This window comes from Rhododendron vialii, chromosome 13a (assembly GCF_030253575.1).
Source record: "Rhododendron vialii isolate Sample 1 chromosome 13a, ASM3025357v1".
In the NCBI taxonomy this organism is placed as follows: Eukaryota; Viridiplantae; Streptophyta; class Magnoliopsida; order Ericales; family Ericaceae; genus Rhododendron; species Rhododendron vialii.
In genome coordinates this window covers 13,784,911-13,805,841 of record NC_080569.1, presented here as the reverse complement: position 1 = coordinate 13,805,841, position 20,931 = coordinate 13,784,911, and the positions used below count along the sequence as shown (strand labels likewise).

General features: G+C 43.4%; 1 pseudogene; it reads right to left on the bottom strand.

Annotated features, from left to right (window-relative positions):
* Positions 1–3,602: 3,602 nt before the first annotated feature.
* LOC131314190 (ornithine aminotransferase, mitochondrial-like) lies at positions 3,603–18,570 on the bottom strand (annotated as a pseudogene).
* Between the last annotated feature and the right edge of the window lie 2,361 nt (positions 18,571–20,931).

The window sequence follows — 20,931 nt, the reverse complement described above, 5'->3', positions numbered from 1 at the left end:
GGAAATTACACAAGTGATCAATCGAAAAAGTCCCAAATTGGATTGGCCGGACACGAGGTCCTGTTAAATCACCATTCCGACCTTCAGCAACGCGAAGTTCATCGTTTTGACAAACTTTTAAAGGATTGTTCATAAGTGTATTAAACTTTCAAGCATGGATTAATATTGGTTCGTTCCCCAGTAGAGTCGCCACTATGGGCAGCATGCCCTTCGGAAATTTCTGGATTTCCAAACGCGAGAGCCCGGAATCGAGGGAGCACGAGCGCGGACGGCAAGCACTCGCAAAATAGAGAGTCGCCACTCGGGTTTTGAAGATTCGACACCCAAGGAACCGTATTTCGAAGCACCTGCCGCGCTATTTGATTTGAAAAAGTTAAGGAACCAGTCCGTTATAACCATATTTGGGTTCGAGAGCCAGGTTAAGAGAGGGGAAGGGTTTTAAGGCACCCCTCTCGCCCAATCCGGAGATCGGTCTCTATTTAGGCATTTTGTGAAAATATTTGCGATTCTTCTTTTATTTAACCAATTTTTAGCCAATTAGGGCGGGAAAGCAATTAATTGGGGATTAAAACCATAACACTTTGCAGGATGTGATCGAAAAATAGCATGGATGGAAGATGTGCTAGAAAATAACTGAGATAAAACCCCACCATGTGACTGGATATCAAATAGTGCGTTGGTGTGAGTTTGACACGAGCAGTGGCCAACTTACATGCATGAAACTTCCAGCATGCAAATAAACCATCGCGCGTCGAACCCACTCCATCGCGCGAGGGTTGACATCCTTTAAACAGGTTGAATTTTATCTACTTCTGGGCTCTGGAAGGACCAGTGCACACCCGCGGGGGCGGGGGGGGGGGGGAACCAAGCAGTTTATATATACTGAAAATAAATAATTATTACAAAGAGGGATAACAGGAATAAAATATGACACCTAACAGTGGGGGTACCAAAGCAAAGGCCATAGACCAAGTTGCCCATGCAACAGCAATTGCTGGAAACAGGCTGACCATCGCGTGATGAAGCCAGTTCGTCGCGCGAGTGTACTAACTGGACTTCCAGGAATTGCTTTGCATGCCTGGGCTCTGAGACATATTCAGAAGCAACCCAAGGGCATTCCAAAGTGAGCAAGTAAGTAATCTAAGCTAACCTACAAATTTTAACATGAGAGGCAGTAGACAGTGATTTATAATACTATAAAACAAGAAATAACCAGCATCCCATCCCCACGAGGACCATCACGCGCTAACTAGGACAGTCGTGAGTGAGAGTGGGTCCATCACGCGTGGGAGTGCCAGTGGACAGTTCTTGTAACTCTACTAACTTTAGGACCAGAACTGGTATTGATTACCAGCCTTGATCCTACCAGCCCCCCTTAGGGACCAAAACAGTAAATAGGCAGTAAATTTATACCTTTGCTTGAGTGATAGGGAAATAGCTTGAAGAAAGTGATAGAACTTGTGAAATAAGTGTATGAAGATGGGTTTTTTTAGGAAATGTCAAGAGTATTTGAGTTTATGAAGCCTTTCTTACTTGATTTCTTGTAACCCTTTGGAAGAAGAACCATGGAGGGTACTTATAGGATAAGAGGAGGTGTATGGTGGGTGGAGGACTTGGCCTAGCAACCAGCCAACAAGGCTGGTCAGCCTTCCTTGGTGGAGAAAGAGGCCAACAAGGTGATGGGAGTGGTTGTGAGGGTGGTGCAACCCATGCACCTGCAAAACGTTGTACAGTCGACGAAAACGGGGTTCTACAGATCAGTAGCCCCCTGATCATCACAAAATCCAGCTGGAAAAAGGTGAAAGTGACGGATGTTGACCATCGCGCGATGGTTAAACCAGCCCCCGCGATGGTCAACAGTCAAGGCTTTGACTTTGACCAATACCTGGCAGGCAAATCATCGTGCGAGAGATTCAATTAATCACACGACGGTCAAAACCTGAGGTCAGGGTTTTGATTTAAGGTTTTGGGTTTAGGATGGGTTCCACTCACTCCAAGCTGAAACCATTTCACTCTCGAGACTGTTTTTGATCTGATTCATCATCGGGGAAACAAGAAACCGAAAAACAAAGCAAAACAATTGGGAAACCAGATTGGGGTGTCTACACCACCATTCTCAACCTCCATCTTCTCAGATCTGTGACCTGACGCCATCTACCGCGTTTGCCGGGCAACTACCTCCCAACGATGTGTTCCTATTTTGTGAAGCAGAGGTGGTGGTTAAGAGTCTATTAAGGTGGTTCCGAAAGAGTGGTGGCAGATGTCTCGGTGGTGCTTTTATTTTGTTATTTGCTTTAATAATGTCCTCCTTCAGGGGCTTTGTCTTCCTTCGGGAGGGTTTGTCCTCCTTTGAGGAGTTTCTTCTCATTTATGCACTTATACGCTCATTCTATTGGAGTGTCCGATCTCTAAACTCCTAACCTTCCCCCATTGGGATCTTTTGATGAATACTATCTCTCAATTACTTTTGAAAAAAAAAAAAACTTCTAAAAGGCAAACCAAAACAAAATACTCCCTCCGCCCGCATTTGTTGGTCCATTTTAGGGAATCCAACTTATTTAGGGGACAAAATAATGTTGCTTTTTGTAAGATGAATTTCCTTTTTTGGCCTTCAATCTAAAATTTGGCTCAAAAGTGAAATTTTAAATATTGAAATGACTACACAAAAAAAGAAAGGGCAAGAAAGGAAACCTACTTTCTTTTGCACATTGATATGACTACATGGACAACCTTTATAGGACTTAAAAAAGTATGTTTGTGGACCAACAAACGCGGATGGAGAAAGTAGTAAATTCCAACCTAGCTAGCTAGCTTCAGAATCTACACAAGACCAACATTTTTAGGGCTTCATGCATGGTTGCCATCTTCAATTTCTAATTGTTGACCAGAAAAAAAAGGGGAAATGATGGGAAAAAATAGATGAAGTGAGGAAACAGAATTCCTTTGTTGTATTAGGTGGAGTTTGGAGAATATGAAGAAAATAAAAATGCATTTTCCAAACTATCTTATTTTTTCTGTTGTTTGGGTCCATAAAAATACGATTAACATTTTAAGTAATTTCATTTCCCTTTTAATTTCAATTTCGTGACATCTCAATTCAAAAATGGGTCCACTCCACACATCTACTAAGGTTATGCATTGATCAAGAATTTGTGAAGATATCCGCTAAGTAACTAGAAGAAAACGTGAAAGAGAAAGTAAAAGCGAAACACACATTGATTGTGGAGAAACATTAATTCATATAGTATAATTTTCACACCACAAATGCGTTGTTAAATGTTTTTTTTTATCCTCTCGTTAAATGTTTGATCCAAACACAACCTAAGAAATTACTTCTGATCCATTGACCACCCACGCGTCTCCTTTGAATATTATAACTTACGAGGTTCAAGTTTTGAATGCTATTTCGACTCAAATTTGAATGGCACATGTATCCACATTATTTCGTGTATCCACATGTATCCAGTTGCCACATGTATCCACATTATTTCGTGTAACGGATGTTTCACGTTTCACGTGACATAATACTCCACAAACAAAGTTACTTTTTGTTTTGGGGTCTAGTTAGCATATGCAGTTAAGGATATCCATACGAGGATATCCTCTGTTGTATTTATCGCCATAGAAGCTGCTACAGACACAATCACATATATCTTTTTGTTTCAATTGGTTGCCTAAAGGCTTAAACATACTTACTCCCATTTAGTGGTGACATAACTAACACAATGTATGGGTTAAATGATACAAAGTGTAAATCTTAGTTAAACACTCTTACTTCATACAAAGGGGAGGAGTCAGTCGGATAATGGTATCATGAGTAGGCTTTGCCAGAACTCCTCTTTCCTTTAACTTTATAAATATATCATAAGCCGAGACAGAGGACAAAGTCTGTCTGTTCAGCTCCACAGCATTGAATAAACCTTTTCCACGGACTTCCTTTATTACATTGGGAAATTGCTACTGAACCTTTATAAGGAGCTGCCTAAGCTCCTGTCCCATTTGAGCAGATCTGCAAAGTAACAAAAGTTACAAAATAGCTTTTACCCCCGCAAAAACAGTTACAAGAGATGCACATAAAGAACACCCATCCACAAACTTATTGTAGGAAATGCTTAATGCATGTTATATCAGACCTAATTCTAGTCTGGAACTCTATTCACGTGGGGAAAAAAATGCAACTCCATACCCTTTTTTAAAACGGTTTGACTTAGCCATGTAAACTTTACTTTAAGAAACGTTTCAGAGAATTATGGGAGAGAAGGGGAGCAAGCCATTTAGACGGTTTCCAGTAGATGATTTGAATGATTGTGATGCAAATAATATATGTTCAAAAACAACAAATCAAGTTGCATGGAGCCCAAGGCCAAATAGTACGAATCTTTACCTTCCAACTAAAATTCTCCTAAGGGAAGATTCTAAAAATCGGTTGCTGTAGCTTGAAACTAGCAAACGCAAATTGTTTCAAACAGCAGGAAGAAATGAAGGTTTTGTCTGGTTTCTAGATTTTTTATTCGTGGGATGTATGTTTAACATAGACTTTCTAGTCTAACAAGGAATACATTGTATACCTCTCGGCAAGTCCCTCCTCCCTGACCACATCTAATGAGGCAACAACAACTGCACTGGCCAAAGGATTTCCGCCAAAGGTGCGGGGAATCGAACCAAATCAATAGGGTGTTAGCTCCGGAAAAATGCCGCCTCATAGCAGTATTAGCAATCACAGGAAGCTGAATATAGCAATGACACCTTCTCAACAGCTAAATATTACATTTAAAAGGTGGGTCAGAAACAGTTATGCATATATAAAGTAATATTTTCCTTATCGTCTTCTCTTAAGCTAATTTAAGGAATGTGTTTAGATCAAAACCGCCATTTCTTTCAACTGGAGAACTTAACAAGCAGGTGCTTCGAACCATAAACTGTTTCATTCTCCGGTTCTCATCAATTTGTTTGAAGATTAGTTTTTTGAGCAGCAAAGTAGATCCGATCAACGACCCACGATGTTATGTTCCAGATGGCAAGTACATTTTTTTGGGTAATGTTTTTTTTTTTTTTGGAAAGGTAATGAGACGGAATAACATTGAAGCAGTCAATCCCATCCTGCAAAGGAATGAAACCGATGGAGACCTTGTTTGACTATCTCTAAGCTTCTACTTAGTATTTACTACTTAGCTTCACTCTCCACTGCTTCATTAACCCAAACTTTTTCGTTTTTGGTAGAAATTAAAATAAGGGGTGCACTACAACGTCATCCCAAGGGTCACCGACTCACCACTTAGTACTACTCTCGACTAAGTACACTTAACTACAAAGTTCTGGTGGAACTGCGTTAGAGTACAAAGCCCTCTCAAACAACAGCCATTACCAGCCAATCTATGATTAGACTGTGGTTTAGTACCGTTAAAGTTAGGCAGATTAACCCATTGGCAACCTACTAGTGCATGCTCTGACTGAACTTTATTTGCGGAGAGCTAAAGTTACAGGTCTTCGTAAATTCATGTTCTAGCCTGTTAGCAGATTTGGCATTTTAAAAGAAGCAATGGCCTAAAAGATATTCTCATTATAAATAGGGGCAGTTATAAGTGCAAACCTTCCATGCTCTCCCGGCCGAATGCAAAGCATAACATCTTTGTCTGCTAGCACTGCACTGACAGGTATCACTCCTCCACCTAATGCCTTTCCTAGAATCTGAAAATGCAACCATATAAAAGTTATCTTAAACCATGATATCCTATTGAGCTGGTAATTGGGCAGTTTGAGTTACTTCAACATTCCAGGATTTCATATCAAAGCTGGAAGGAGCGTTGCCTCATCTACACCATGGAGAGTGGTGTATTCTTCAGATGTCAAAAAAGAATGAATAATAATACGTCATCAAGTTACTAATTGGCAAGCCCAACTTCACATAATTTCTACTAGATGCATTTCAGAACTTGGTGGCATAAAGTTTCTTAATTGCCGCAGCAAGTTTTATACCCTCCCGGTGCGCCAGAGATAAAAAATAAACAAATAAAAGACAACTATTTGAATCGTTCACTGAAACCAGAAAATGGAAAGAACACACAAGAAAGAAAAAGAAAAAAAACGTCTATTCAAGCCACTTGAAAACTTCCCTTTCTTAAATTACGCCCAATCCAAGTATTTTACCTCTATATGAAAGTATTAAAGAGTGTAGTGGGCCGAACCCGGTTAGTCTACTTGGCCGAACCGCCGTACCACCATGGGTGCCAAGGCAGGCAGCCCGAACCCTTGGAAGCGAGATGACCGAATGGTAGTGGGCTGAGCCGACGGCCCACCTATTCCATATGGTCCAAGAGAGAGCCTAGAACTCCGAACTGATGGAGTCGGTCTTGACCGACGGTATGCTCGACCCAAATGAAGACCCGGTAGTCAGTTGGAGATATTTATGGTGTCACGTTCCGGGCACGTGGGTCCAGCCACGTGCTGGCCGAACGTCACCCTGATGTCACTAACCAAGGCGGTTACGCATAACGTTAGGCGCGTGCCGTGCACGAGTAGCTTGGAGAGCAAGTATAAACAGTCTACATAAACAAAGGGATAAACTCTAAGAGAGGTACGCCATTCCTAATTTGAGATCTATTTTACTCTCTCCTCTCACAATTACTGACTTAAGCACCAGAGTGCCTTCTGAATGACAACAGCCAGTTGGCACTAACAGTTGTTCCTTTTGCAGGTTTGCTCGAGAGGGAGGATTTGAATCTACCCAAGGAGAGACCTCAAACCACCAACCCACAAAGAGTGTGTAGAATATCGAATACGAAAGCTTCTAAGGAGTTGGGTTCATCTTTTTCGGGGATGGAAACCAAATAGAATTTGGATGTCCGCCGGTCCATAGTGCTTCATCCAGTCCGATGTGGTTCCTTGATCATGAACAGTCACAAACCAAGATTCCAGGGTAAAAAACTACAAAGGCTTGATTTGTATCCAAAAATCGCAACATCAAGACAAAGAACAGAACAAGATGGACAGCGAGTATTCTTGGAACCTTGGATAGACACCGCACCAATCTTACATGCATAAGCCCTATGAAACCTAGTAAGGATCATTTGAGACAAATCAAATCTCGTCACTATGCTCAACTCAAGCCACACATGGACATCTGATTTTGGGTCTTACCCCTTCCAGTACAGGGAACAAGCCAATGCATAAAAGCTTTAACATTTTGAAGGAAGCTGCTCGTAAAACTCAGCTCAACCACTTGAAACCACTCCTGTATGACACCCTACATCCTCATCGAGAGAGAGAGAGAGAGAGAGTAGTGTAAACTTTCATATCTAAAGAGGCCTAGTAATTGGCAGAATTCATCACAACCCTTGGAATGGTAGCCTCTACAAGGGAAGGTTCAACGATCTAGATAGAAATGGAAACATTGAACAGCTAGATAGAAGAAATCAACTTACAACCCATTTTTCATGAAGCAAATGTCTTGCTTAAGAAAATTCCAATTATAAACGGCAGATTATCTTTCTCGGGAGACACGCCTTTTGGGTGAACCAGGACACGATTTCCAATTTCAACATTCGGTCAAATTGTGCCACATTCATACCAATTATTTGGTCATACAATCAAACAAAATAAGAGGCCTTACTACGACATCTGGACGAACTTCTTCCCAATCGCAAGCTAGCATTCTTCCAGTCCTCGCCAATCCAGTTTGAATCTCATCAGCGACCATTAGTATGTTATACTTTGAGCAAAGATCTCTCACAGCTTTTAGATAACCGTCTGGAGGAATAATAACCTGACAACACAATTAACCATAATAAGGGAGGGAAGAAAGAAAGCTAAAATAGTTCTCTCTCTCTCTCTCTCTCTCTCTCTCTCTCTCTCTCTCTCTCTCTCTCTCTCTCATTACTGATACTGTTCCACATAGGGTCTCAAATAACGCATTGGTACAACAAGAAGAGGAGCCAGTTGGGTTATAGTCCAGAAACCAATAGTTTTAAACTTTTAGTACATGATTGGCTAGTTTGAATGTTGTTTCATAAAGTGAAACTAATGGGGGAGGCAAAAACAACAAAAGCAATAAAATGAAAATTCATGATCATACTATTTGCCAAATGCACGTACCCCTGCCTCTCCCTGGATAGGTTCAAATAGAAATCCAGCTATCCGATCGCCATGTACTGCATACGGGAAGAGAGCAATAAGATGATTTAGTATATACTATGATCCACCCAAGTTGAAGGAGAAATGGATGCAAAAATATGGTGAGATAATGTAATACTTTCGCAGGAATCAGGTTTCTTAGCCCCCACGAGTCATGCAAAATGTTGATCACAAGCAGCGGTACCGTAATAGAAATACCCATCATGACAAACCTTTAAAGATCTTCTCAAGAGCAACTTCATCACCTAAATCAACTTTAAGGTGACCAGGTAACAAGGGCCCAAAACCACGAGTAGCCTCATTGTCACAGCTCATACAAATAACAGCCAATGTACGGCCATGAAAGCAGCCACAACATGAAACAATGATAGCCTACAAGACAGAATTTGAATTAAGAAAAAACTACATTAAAAAGAATTAAGAAAAAACTGAAAGCACAAATTGGAAACAAGTATAAAAGTGGCAAAGACTACTATCCATAAAAAGTATTACAATAGCGAATTGACTAAAATTAAAGCTTTAAGGTAGTCATGCAAGCATTGGAACTTTCAAAAACCACAAACCAAAATTCTTGAAGCAAGATGACCACAAATCCTTAAGAAGATCACCAAGATAAGCATAATTTTTTTACCTCATATTTGGGGATTTTTTTCTTCTCATAGCCCCATTTTCTTGCTAACTTCAAAGCTATTTCTACACCTTCGGCACCAGTATTCATGGGTAGGACCATTTCATATCCAAACATGCTTGTTAGATGGTCCGCAAACAGCGGAAATCTGTCATTATAGAAGGCTCTGAAGCTAAGAGTTAGCCTTTCTGCTTGTTCTGTTAATGCTTTAAGCACATTAGATGGCAATGTCCCTGCAGCAAGAAGCTATGAAGTCAAAATTCAATCTCCACCTGCTACACAATGCAGAAAATGTATTGACTACGAGGAATGAGCCAAACAGTTGCTCTATCCGGCAAGGCTGCAAATGGCTATAAGTAGCTGTCTCCAATCCATTGCCACTGCAGTCGATTGCTGCCACTGGAAGGATTGAAGGAAGGTGGCTAAGGCCAGTCATCAATCCAAAATAATATAGAATACGAACATACATCCATGGCAAATTGGCAATGATATCAAGACCAACATTACAACAAACTTCGCAGAAATCACAAGCTGCCCCCCTTAACTTGCTCACAAACCGAAAGGTCCCACCAATTCCCAGGGCCGGCCTTGAGATTTTGGAGGCTTAAAGCAACTTTTTAAAATGGGGCCCTAGGCTTTCTAACAAAAAAGAATTCAATATAGGTGGTTAATATGAGGTAAAAAATTAAACATGGTACTTTAGTTTCGTAATTTAAGTAAAATAAAATTTTAAAATATTTTATACTGTTAGAGAAAAAAAATCATACCAAACGAAGTACCGTCCGCTTATACACTGCGTTTTCTCTAACTAATCATGTTATTAACTTTAACCGTAACAATGCTAATTTTAACAATGAGAGAATTATTTATTTTAAACCTTTTTATCAAATTTTGTTGAGTGGAAATAAATTATTTTGGTTTATTTATAGTCAAAAATGTTTTGTGAATTTGACATTAAAAGTTGAAAATAAATTTAAAATAAATGATAGGAAAGAAAAAAGAAAAAACTTATCAAAACATTTATGGTGTGCAAAAGATTTGAATCTTGGTCTTGAGTAACATTTAGAACCACTTAAGCATAACTAATTTTGAATACAAGTAATGCAAGAATTATCTTTACCTACCTAGATCTAACAGAAAAAGAGTTAGTTTGCCAAAAGAAAAAGGGGCCTCCCGGGAGTGGAACCAAGATGCTCCTGGATTACAAGACACCACAAAGACCATGAATGCTAGAACTCAACATTTGCTAACACATGAAACAAATTATATATATATATGTATACGTCTATCGGCCCTGCCAATTCCTGACAGCATCTTCCTATAAACCATGTAACACAACAAAATGATCCCTTGAGAGGAACTCGGCATAAATAGTAAGCGTGTGAAATGAAACATACAATACAACTCATATGATACAGATACAACCTACACAAACACTCCTTCAGTTCTTTTGGCTCTTCTTTGACAAGTCTAAGGGAAAATAAAGAAGTAAATCAAAAGATATTCCTAGGAAAAGGTTAACCTGAGAGTTAGCCATTAGGTACAGAACCTACAGATTGTAGTCACTCATCAATAGCAGTTGGTTAGCAAAACTTTTCATAACTTCGTAATTGTGTGGCCCGTGATCCTCGATCTTCTCCTCCGCTGGTGGCTTGATAGTTTATTGAGTCTTCTCCTAGCCTGCACAGGGAGCGCACGACTAAGACCTGGCCGGGGGTTGCCCCGGCAAGGCCCTCCGGCGAGAGGATAAGTATTGTGCAGAGAGAAAAGGAAGAGACTAGGGTTTTGAGTGGGTATTCGCGTATATGAGTGCGTCCCTTCCCAGAGGCGTTATCTTTTGGTACTTATAGAGCCTCCCTGACTTGCTCTCCAAGCACGGGCACGTGCCTTGCGCGGGCCAGGCGGCGTCGTCGTGACGTCACCGGATGAATCTGGTAACCGTTTTGGTGTGAGCTGGCACATTCCATGTGCGCTCATGATTATCCTTTGGTGTAACCGCCTCAGCACGCGGGGCAACACGTGAGTGTGCAAGTGGCCGAGCCCGTAAGATCGCGGGGGTAGCCGAGCCTGAAGGGTAGCTGAGCCTAAAGGGAAGCCGAGCCCGAAGGGAATTCGGGCTAGGCGAACGTCGTCTGCGTAGCAGCCCTCAAATGGTGGCCGAGCCCAGTTGCTTAGCTCTGAGCCGAGCCTGAGCTTCGAGGGAGCATCGAGGGAGACATGGCCGAGCCTAAACTTCAAGGGGGCATCGAGGGAGACATGGCCGAGCCTGAGCTTCAAGGGAGCATCGAGGGAGACATGGCCGAGCCTAAAACTTCAAGGGAGCATCGAGGGAGACCTGGCCGAGCCTAAAACTTCAAGGGAGCATCGAGGGAGACATGGCCGAGCCTGAGCTTCAAGGGAGCATCGAGGGAGACATGGCCGAGCCTAAACTTCAAGTTAGCATCGAAGGAGCCATGGCCGAGCCTGAGCTTCAAGGGAGCACCGAGCCTGAGCTTTAAGGGAGCATCGAGGGAGACATGGCCGAGCCTGAGCTTCAAGGGAGCACCGAAGGAGACATGGCCGAGCCTGAGCTTCAAGGGAGCACCGAGCCTGAGCTTCAAGGGAGCATCGAGGGAGACATGGCCGAGCCTAAACTTCAAGTTAGCATCGAGGGAGACATGGCCGAGCCTGAGCTTCAAGGGAGCACCGAGGGAGACATGGCCAAGCCTAAACTTCAAGTTAGCATCGAGGGAGACATGGCCGAGCCTGAGCTTCAAGGGAGCATCGAGGGAGACATGGCCGAGCCTGAGCTTCAAGGGAGCACCGAGCCTGAGCTTCAAGGGAGCATCGAGGGAGACATGGCCGAGCATGAGCTTCAAGGGAGCATCGAGGGAGACATGGCCGAGCCTGAGCTTCAAGAGAGCATCGTGGGAGACATGGCCGAGCCCAGTTGCCTAGCTCTGGGCCGAGCCGAGATGGATTGTGGAGGGTAGCATCGTGGCCTTCCATCGAACGTAGCGACTGTGGCCGAACCAGAATATTCGGACCACTACAATAGCCCCTCAACTTCTTCTGCTACAAAGAGTACAGGAGAAGTTGACAATGAGTCTGGCCGAATATCAGTGGCCGAACCGTGATGAGAGCCTTTGCTGGTGCAAGGGCCAAATGTCGTGCGGACTCTAGAAAGCCACTTGGCGTGAGAAAGTTGGCCGACCGCTATGAGGTCTTCGAAGGGGCAAGCGCCGAATGTCATGTGGAATATAAAAAGCCCTAACGGTTTTGAGAGTTGGCCAACTTGATACGAAGGTCGTTGATGGCATAAGCCTCTAAAATGCCCCGACGGTTGAGTGTTGGCCGAAGGCCGTTGATGGCGCAAGCACCGAACAGTCGATTGGACTCTAAAATGCCCCGACGGTTGAGGGTTGGCCGAAGGCCGTTGATGGCGCAAGCGCCGAACAGTCAATTGGACTCTAAAAAGCCCCGACGGTTGAGGGTTGGCCGAAGGCCGTTGATGGCGCAAGCGCCGAACAGTCGATTGGACTCTAAAAAGCCCCGACGGTTGAGAGTTGGCCGAAGGCCGTTGATGGCGCAAGCACCGAACAGTCGATTAGACTCTAAAAAGCCCCGACGGTTGAGAGTTAGCCGAAGGCCGTTGATGGCGCAAGCACCGAACAGTCGATTGGACTCTAAAAACCCCCGACGGTTGAGGGTTGGCCGAAGGCCGTTGATGGCGCAAACGCCGTTTGTATAGGTGTGACCGAAGTCATCGTTTAGATGCTCGGCCTATGCCGGTGTGGAGGAATACTTGGATTGAAATTGTGGTTGTACTCAGCCGTAGAGAGGAACGTCAACTTCAGCATAGGTCGATTGCTTGTAACCATTTGTATGAACGTCGTCTGCGCCGAACCAAACATGACCAAACCTGGCAAACTCGGTCAGTGCCTTGATCGTGTCAGATAAAACTTAGTTGCTCTTGTGGACCTAACGGTTATGTCGCCGAAGTGCGGTAGCCTTGAACACAGAGAGTTGGCGGACGGATATGAAGGCTTTTGATGGAGAAAGTGCCAACCGTTGGATCAACCTTCGTGTTGATTCCGGATCGTAGGTTCTAACGTCAAACTGCTCAATCCGAGCCAAAGCATAAGCCCCAACCGTAGTGTGGGGTTTAGGTTCGGCATAATTGTATGTCTTGGGGTGCTTCTTGGTTTGCAAGTGCTGGGTGATTACTGGTGCCGGCAGTTGGGGTACGGCCGAGGTGAAGGATGCTGTCAAGCTCGGGATTCCCTGGGCCGCACGGTCAGCATAAAACTCTTCAAGAGCACAGAATCTCTCCACGACGCGCATCAACTCTCCCATGCCGTGCGGTGGGCGGATGGCGAGTTCGTCTAGGATCTTGCTGCCGGTTTCCAGACCGTTTTTGAAAGTGCGCGCAACCCAATATTCATCGATTCCTGGAATTTCGTTGAACAGCTGCCAATAGCGCTCGGCATATTGCCTGAGAGTTTTGGATGGGAGTTTCCTCATCTGAGATAAGGACTCAGGCTCTTTGGCCGTTTTGCTGCTCGTGATGAAGCGTGTGTTGAAGGCACGTTCAAGGTCGGCCAGGTTCCGTATGGATTCAGCGGGCAACTTGTTGAACCACTGGAGTCCTAGGGAGCCGAGGCTGGACGGGAACGCCTTACATTTTACTTCATCCTTTAGTGTGCAGAGCTCAATTGTCTGCCGGAAGTGGATTAGGTGAGTGTAGGCCTCGCAGGTTGCTGGGTCGAACTTAGTGAATTTGGGCAGATGGAAAGTTGATTCCGGCGCCGTGTTGATGATGTGGGAGGTGAAGGGAGAGATGCCGAGGTCCTTCAGTTGTCTTTCAAATCCTGAGCGCGGCGGTTTGCCGTGCTCGTCCGTCTTTGTTCTCTTTGAAACCCTTTCCTGGTTCTCCTTTGCTGACGCCTTCTCGGCGTCCCTGCGCCGAAGCTTGTCTCGAAGGTCCGTCGTTGTTCGGCGTGGGCCGTCAACGGTTTTGTCCTTGTTTCGGAGGGTTCTATTGTCTTCGTTCGCACCCTCGGTGCGTAGGGCCTTCCCGTTTCGCCGTGCATGGTGTTCTTCATCTAGATTCTCAGGCGGAATGCTCCCTAGACGTTCAGAGACATGGGGTCTGGTCCGTGCGGAATCTCGGCCGTGGTGCGAAACCGTTGTGCGAGAGAACTCCGCACGACCAGTTGAGTACGTACTTGTAAATGACTTGGTATCCCTCGTCCTGGTCCGCTCGTGATGGCTTATAGAACGGTGTGTTTCAGATGCGGTGGGTTGCTTGTAGAGGATTATTTCTCTGGCGTCGCCCGGTGCTGGGGTGAAGCCTAGGCGATCTTTTACGGATCCGCGTTGGCCTCCCTCATTCTGACGCCCATGTGGTGGTGGTGGAGGTGGTGTTTGTCTTCCCCTACCCCCTCTTCCACCAGATCTGGATGCGGCGGGGGTGGTGTCTTGCTGCATATACTGTTTCATTTGGGCCACCTCCGCCCTTAGCACAGCCAACTCGTTATCGCGTTCGTCGTCGCGACGCTGTAGCAAACGGATATAGGCCGCCGTTACATCGTCCGCAACTGGTGAGAGACCGGATCCTGGGGCAAGGGATATGGACATGTGCCTCTCATGGGGTGTTGTGGGGATGACATTTCCGCCTCTCATGGGGTGTTGTGGGGATGACATTTCCGCTAGCGTCTTTGGTCCCTGAGATGGCTATATCCGTCTAATCTCCGCCCATGGTGAGTAGTTTGGTCGTCGTTTCACGGAGGAGTGGGGGGGTTTGGAGGATGTGAGAGCCGTTTGAATCAGAAGCGTTTCACGTCGGGTTCACCAATTGTGTGGCCCGTGCTCCTCGATCTTCTCCTCCGCTGGTGGCTTGATAGTTTATTGAGTCTTCTCCTAGCCTGCACAGGGAGCGCATGACTAAGACCTGGCCGGGGGTTGCCCCTGCAAGGCCCTCCGGCGAGAGGATAAGTATTGTGCAGAGAGAAAGGGAAGAGACTAGGGTTTTTAGTGGGTATTCGTGTATATGAGTGCGTCCCTTCCCAGAGGCGTTATCCTTTGGTACTTATAGAGCCTCCCTGACTTGCTCTCCAAGCACGGGCACGTGCCTTGCTCGGCCAGGCGGCGTCGTCATGACGTCACCGGATGAATCTGGTAACCGTTTTGGTGTGAGCTGGCACATTCCATGTGCGCTCATGATTATCCTTTGGTGTAACCGCCTCAGCACGCGGGGCGACACGTGAGTGTGCAGGTGGCCGAGCCCGTAAGATCGCGGGGGTAGCCGAGCATGAAGGGTAGCCGAGCCCGAAGGGAATTCGGGCTAGGCGAACGTCGTCTGCGCAGCAGCCCCCAAATGGTGGCCGAGCCCAGTTGCTTAACTCTGGGCCGAGCCTGAGCTTCGAGGGAGCATTGAAGGAGACATGGCCGAGCCTAAACTTCAAGGGAGCATCGAGGGAGACATGGCCGAGCTTGAGCTTCAAGGGAGCATCGAGGGAGACATGGCCGAGCCTAAAACTTCAAGGGAGCATCGAGGGAGACCTGGCCGAGCCTAAAACTTCAAGGGAGCATCGAGGGAGACATGGCCGAGCCTGAGCTTCAAGGGAGCACCGAGCCTGAGCTTCAAGGGAGCATCGAGGGAGACATGGCCGAGCCCAAACTTCAAGTTAGCATCGAGGGAGACATGGCCAAGCCTGAGCTTCAAGGGAGCACCGATCCTGAGCTTCAAGGGAGCATCGAAGGAGACATGGCCGAGCCTGAGCTTCAAGGGAGCACCAAGGGAGACATGGCCGAGCCTGAGCTTCAAGGGAGCACCGAGCCTGAGCTTCAAGGGAGCATCGAGGGAGACATGGCCGAGCCTAAACTTCAAGTTAGCATCGAGGGAGACATGGCCGAGCCTGAGCTTCAAGGGAGCACCGAGGGAGACATGGCCGAGCCTAAACTTCAAGTTAGCATCAAGGGAGACATGGCCGAGCCTGAGCTTCAAGGGAGCACCGAGCCTGAGCTTCAAGGGAGCATCGAGGGAGACATGGCCGAGCTTGAGCTTCAAGGGAGCACCGAGCCTGAGCTTCAAGGGAGCATCGAGGGAGACATGGCCGAGCCTGAGCTTCAAGGGAGCACCGAGCCTGAGCTTCAAGGGAGCATCGAGGGAGACATGGCCGAGCCTGAGCTTCAAGGGAGCATCGTGGGAGACATGGCCGAGCCTGAGCTTCAAGGGAGCACCGAGCCTGAGCTTCAAGGGAGCATCGAGGGAGACATGGCCGAGCCTGAGCTTCAAGGGAGCATCGTGGGAGACATGGCCGAGCCCAGTTGCCTAGCTCTGGGCCGAGCCGAGATGGATCGTGGAGGGTAGCATCTTGGCCTTCCATCGAACGTAGCGACTGTGGCCGAACCAGAATATTCGGACCACTACAGTAATGATTAAATAACATTACATTTTGGCAGAAGAAATGATCTAGTGAAGTCGAAGTATGAAGTAGGGAAAGCAAGTTTATTTTTCCTCTGCCAAGGGCACCTGACCTGATTAACTGCAGAGTACGCTGATAGGAAATCAAGGTACTTGTTGCCTTCCGGATCCCATATGGATGACCCCTTTGCTTTAGAGAATACTACAGGAATCAGGTGGTAGCTGCAATTCAACCAAAAGATGATTACTTAGGCAAGGATGAATTTACCAAGACACCCTAACAACCTACATATATTCAAAAAACAATGCGTAGAATATCTTTAAGACCCATGCTTGCCGTATCTATAGCAATAAAGCCTTCTCATGTACGTCTTTTCTTCATTATTTGCAGCGGTAAGAAATTTAAATGATTTTCGTAATTCTCTCGTGGGAATGTTTTCTACCTCCAACCTTGAAGTTTCCTGTTTCAACTTTCTTTCTTCCCTAACTGCAGATTTAACTTAGCTGGACTGGGAAGTACCAACCAATTTGGCAGAAGTTTTACAATAACATTACATTTGAACTTTAAAGTTAAAAGAGGAAGGGCCTAATGCGCAACAATAGCCGATATTGTTTGCAACTTTGAGCAATCTACACACTTCGACTTCTTCTACTACCCTCTTAAAAAATCCTTCAGAGTTCCATCACTGGGTATTTCTAATTGCTGGAAATAATTTTTACAAATATCAAATGGTCAAAATTTTCTATTCATCTAATTGTCAAATGATTCTTTATGGTTCCAGCTTCCCAAAATACATTTGCAAGGAGTAATTCGTCAACAAGAGAAATTAAATGGAAACGAAAAAAGAGAAGTTTTTGTCTTTCGATACTCATATCTGCATGTCAACTATCTTAAAAAATAAGTCTTTGAAAACTCCTGAACAAATAAAAACATAGAAAGTACACCTAATACATTCAATGAAACCAATCCCAGAAAGAAGAGAACAACTTCAATCAAGAACAGAATATAAACCAAACCAGTCTAAGTTCCTCATTCAATTCCAGCCCATTCCACGCTGTACACGGAGGTATCTTGAGTTAAACGTTACAATCATATCCAATTTTTTTATACATATAATCATATCCAATTTTTACCCCAGTATCAAAGATTAGTTTAGGTCCTCCCCTCCCCTCCCCTTCCCTACCATTTCAATTTTCAATGAAGCTATGGCTTCTCTTTACTATTGCATCTACTGATCTTTTAATTTTTTACCGCAGTATCAAAGATTAGTTTAGGTCCTCCCCTTCCCTACCATTTCAATTTTCAATGAAGCTATGGCTTCTCTTTACTATTGCATCTACTGATCTTTTAATTTTTTACCCCAGTATCAAAGATTAGTTTAGGTCCTCCCCTTCCCTACACTATTTCAATTTTAAATGAAGCTATGGCTTCTCTTTACTATTGGATCTTTTAATCTTTGTGACCAATACTTAGTCTGTTTGCTCTCAACCTATTTACATCGACCAACCAATTCATGAAGGAAAATGCTAACCACGGCAGTGGATGATGTGTAAAAGGTGTATCGATAATTCAACACAAGATCAAAGTGTACTAATATCCGTCAAGTATTTTGATATTCGTGAGATGTGTATTGAAATTCTAACTCGTTATTATTAGCATCCTATCCAGATACACTGCTTGCTGCCAAGTGGTAACAAAACCCATTCTTGAAATTGGGACCCCAAGGGACTTGCCTAGTGGTCAAGGCTTGAGACTTAAAAGTTTGCTCCTCTAACTCTGAAGTGCTATCAACTCATTTGAGACCGTCCATACAAAGTTTTGCTCCACTCTAATTTTAATTAAGACCCCCACAAGTGAGTGATGAGATTGTCCAGGATTAGTTAAGGCGCACAAAAGATTGGTCCGACACCTGAGTTAAAAAAAAAAAAAAAAACAATTCTCGAAATTGAAAACATTTCCATGAGAATCGTGAATTGTACATACTACCCACAAATTTCTACACGTAGCAAAACAAAAACACAACCTGGAAACAAAAACGCGAGAGAGAGAGAGTACTTGTGGGCACTGCGTTGATATTCCAAGTCGATGAGGTTCAGAGATGAGGAGGAAGGCATGGTGTTTTCAGATAGAGCGCCGAAGCTCCTACAGCTATTACCCCTGTAAATTCTGTTGAAGATAATCTGCAAGGGTCTCTTGGCAGCCATGGATGTATCCTGATTATATTTCCTTAGCAACTGCTACTCCTGTACATTCAATGGATCAACTTTCTTCACACCCTTTTTCGGAGAGCACCCAAAGGAAATAATGAAGATAGAAAGATGCGTGGATTTACAAAATCTCTCTCTCTCTCTCTCTCTCTCTCTCTCTCTGTTCAGATTGTTTGTTGTGAAGCGATGGACTGCAATGGTGGATACTATATATATACATTTCCCAAAGTAAATACGCGGCCCAATGTGCACGGAAAAAGTGCGGCGGACGAACATATCCAAATGGACATCATTTTAAAAAAAAAAACTTATCGGAATGTTATTTGTAACGTTCTCAGCACTCATTATTGAGAATTCGAAAATCCTATTGGTACCGATGGTACCGTACGGAGAATGCACCGACGGCCACCGGAAGGCAGTCTCCGACCACCGGACAGCCGATTCGAGCTGTCTAAAAATTTTAAAAAACAAAATCGAGTGGGCTTACACGAGAATCAATGGCATCCAAGGTGTGTAGAGTACTTGATCCGAGCATCCCTTTTCGTGTATATACACGTATATACAAATATAGACGAAAAAGGGATGCTCGGATCAAGTACCCTACACACCTCGGATGCCATTGATTCTCGCGAAAGCCCACTCGGTTTTGTTTTTTAAAATTTTTGGACGGCTCGGATCGGCCGTCTGGTGGCCATCGGTGCATTTTCTCTACAGTACCATCGTTACCAATAGCAGTACTCAAAGAATTACCGGAAAACGCACAGAGTTTTTTTTTTTTTTAATGCAAGATTTTTTAGGTCAGCTTATGTGCACCTCGGGTTAATCCATATAATCCCTCTCACAACCGTTTCACATGCTTACACATGGGCAACCGTTTCACATGCTTACACGTGGAGTGAGATAGCATCAAGAGTTGATAAACTATACCGAAATGACATTATCAATTTTTTTTTCCCCAATGGCTAGAAGATAGGGAGTGACTCATATTATGTGGTAAAGATATTTTATTTGCTAGAAGTATCACATAGCAATATCACTTGGAAATTTGAGAGTACCCAATTTTATATGGTAATTTGAGAGTACCCAACAATTAGCCCATTCTTAGAGCATCTCCAATCCATGAGTCTCTATAACTCTATTTTAGAGACTCAAAATACTATTTTTAAATCAAAAAATAAATTTAGAGCTTATTACTATTCATGCATACTCCGACCACAAATCTTCATTTCCATCTCTATATCTATATTAAAAAAAACTCATAATTTCTTCAATTTCCCCCCAAAGCCTACCAACATTCTTTCAAAATTCAAATTCCTATTTTTTGAAATTCTCACCAAATATATCTAATATTGGTGTCAAATTAATGACATTTTCATTATCTTTTCAATAGTACAAACTTTATAGAAATAAGATAAGATATATAATTTGAAAGTTATCCCATGTTAGAAGTGAAAAGTACAAGATGAATCTCTATTTGGGTGTTGAGTCTCTATATTTAGAGATCCAAAATGAGGTCTCTATTTTAGAGCTCTATAAAATAGAGCTTGGTTAGAGTTTGTTTGATCTCTATATCTCCCAAAATATAGAAATATAGAACTTGAGAGGAGATGCTCTTAGAGCATTTAAAACCCAATATCCTACAAAATTCCAAAACTATGACAATGTTTTATAAATAAGAGGAACTTAAAATATTAGTCATGTAACATCGACACAATTAAGGCTCCATTCTTTTAACCTTAACTTAAACTTAAACTTAATTTGAGAATTTTGTCCTTATTTGAATTTTTTTCGCATTTGTTAATTTTGTGCCAAACTTTTGTCGGCTATTGATTCGTCTCAACGAAAGGAGTCGGAAAAGTAAAATTTCTTTACTTTTACCCAAATATTTTGAAAAATAACCACTTTTGCACTAAAAAATGGTTATTTCTCAAAATACTTGGCTAAAAGTGAAATTTTTTTACTTCTCTCATTCGTCTCGTCAAGACGAATTGATAACTCACAAAAATTTGACACAAACTAACAAATGCGAAAAAAATTCAAATAAAGACAAAATTCTCAAATTAAGTTTAAGTTTAAGTTAAGGCTAAAAGAATGGAGCCTAAGGTCATCCACAGTGGTATAACCAAAAGACAATTGTTGTTAAAGTTGAGAATATTTGTGCAAAAAATGGCTCACAATGGTATAATCAAACTTAGCAACATCCTTAGAAATAATCAAATTTTAGGTTTTGGATAACCAAAACTAGCAACCTTTTTCAATAATCAAAATTTGTGAGCTCCACACTATATAAGTTAACTAGTTTCAAAATTTATATACACACGTATTTCAACTACTATTTTATTCTTCTCTTCTTCACTTGCTTTATATCTTCTTCACTTCAACCATAAACTGTTTTTCTTTCTTTTCCTCCAAAAGTGAAGCTCATATTTCTCGATCATCTATAATTTAACTCATCGTTGCTAGATTAAGGTATTTTACTCTTCTTTTACGTTTCTATTTTAGGCTGCATTCTTATGAATTTAACTTAAACTTAACTTAAATCTGAAAATTGTCTTTA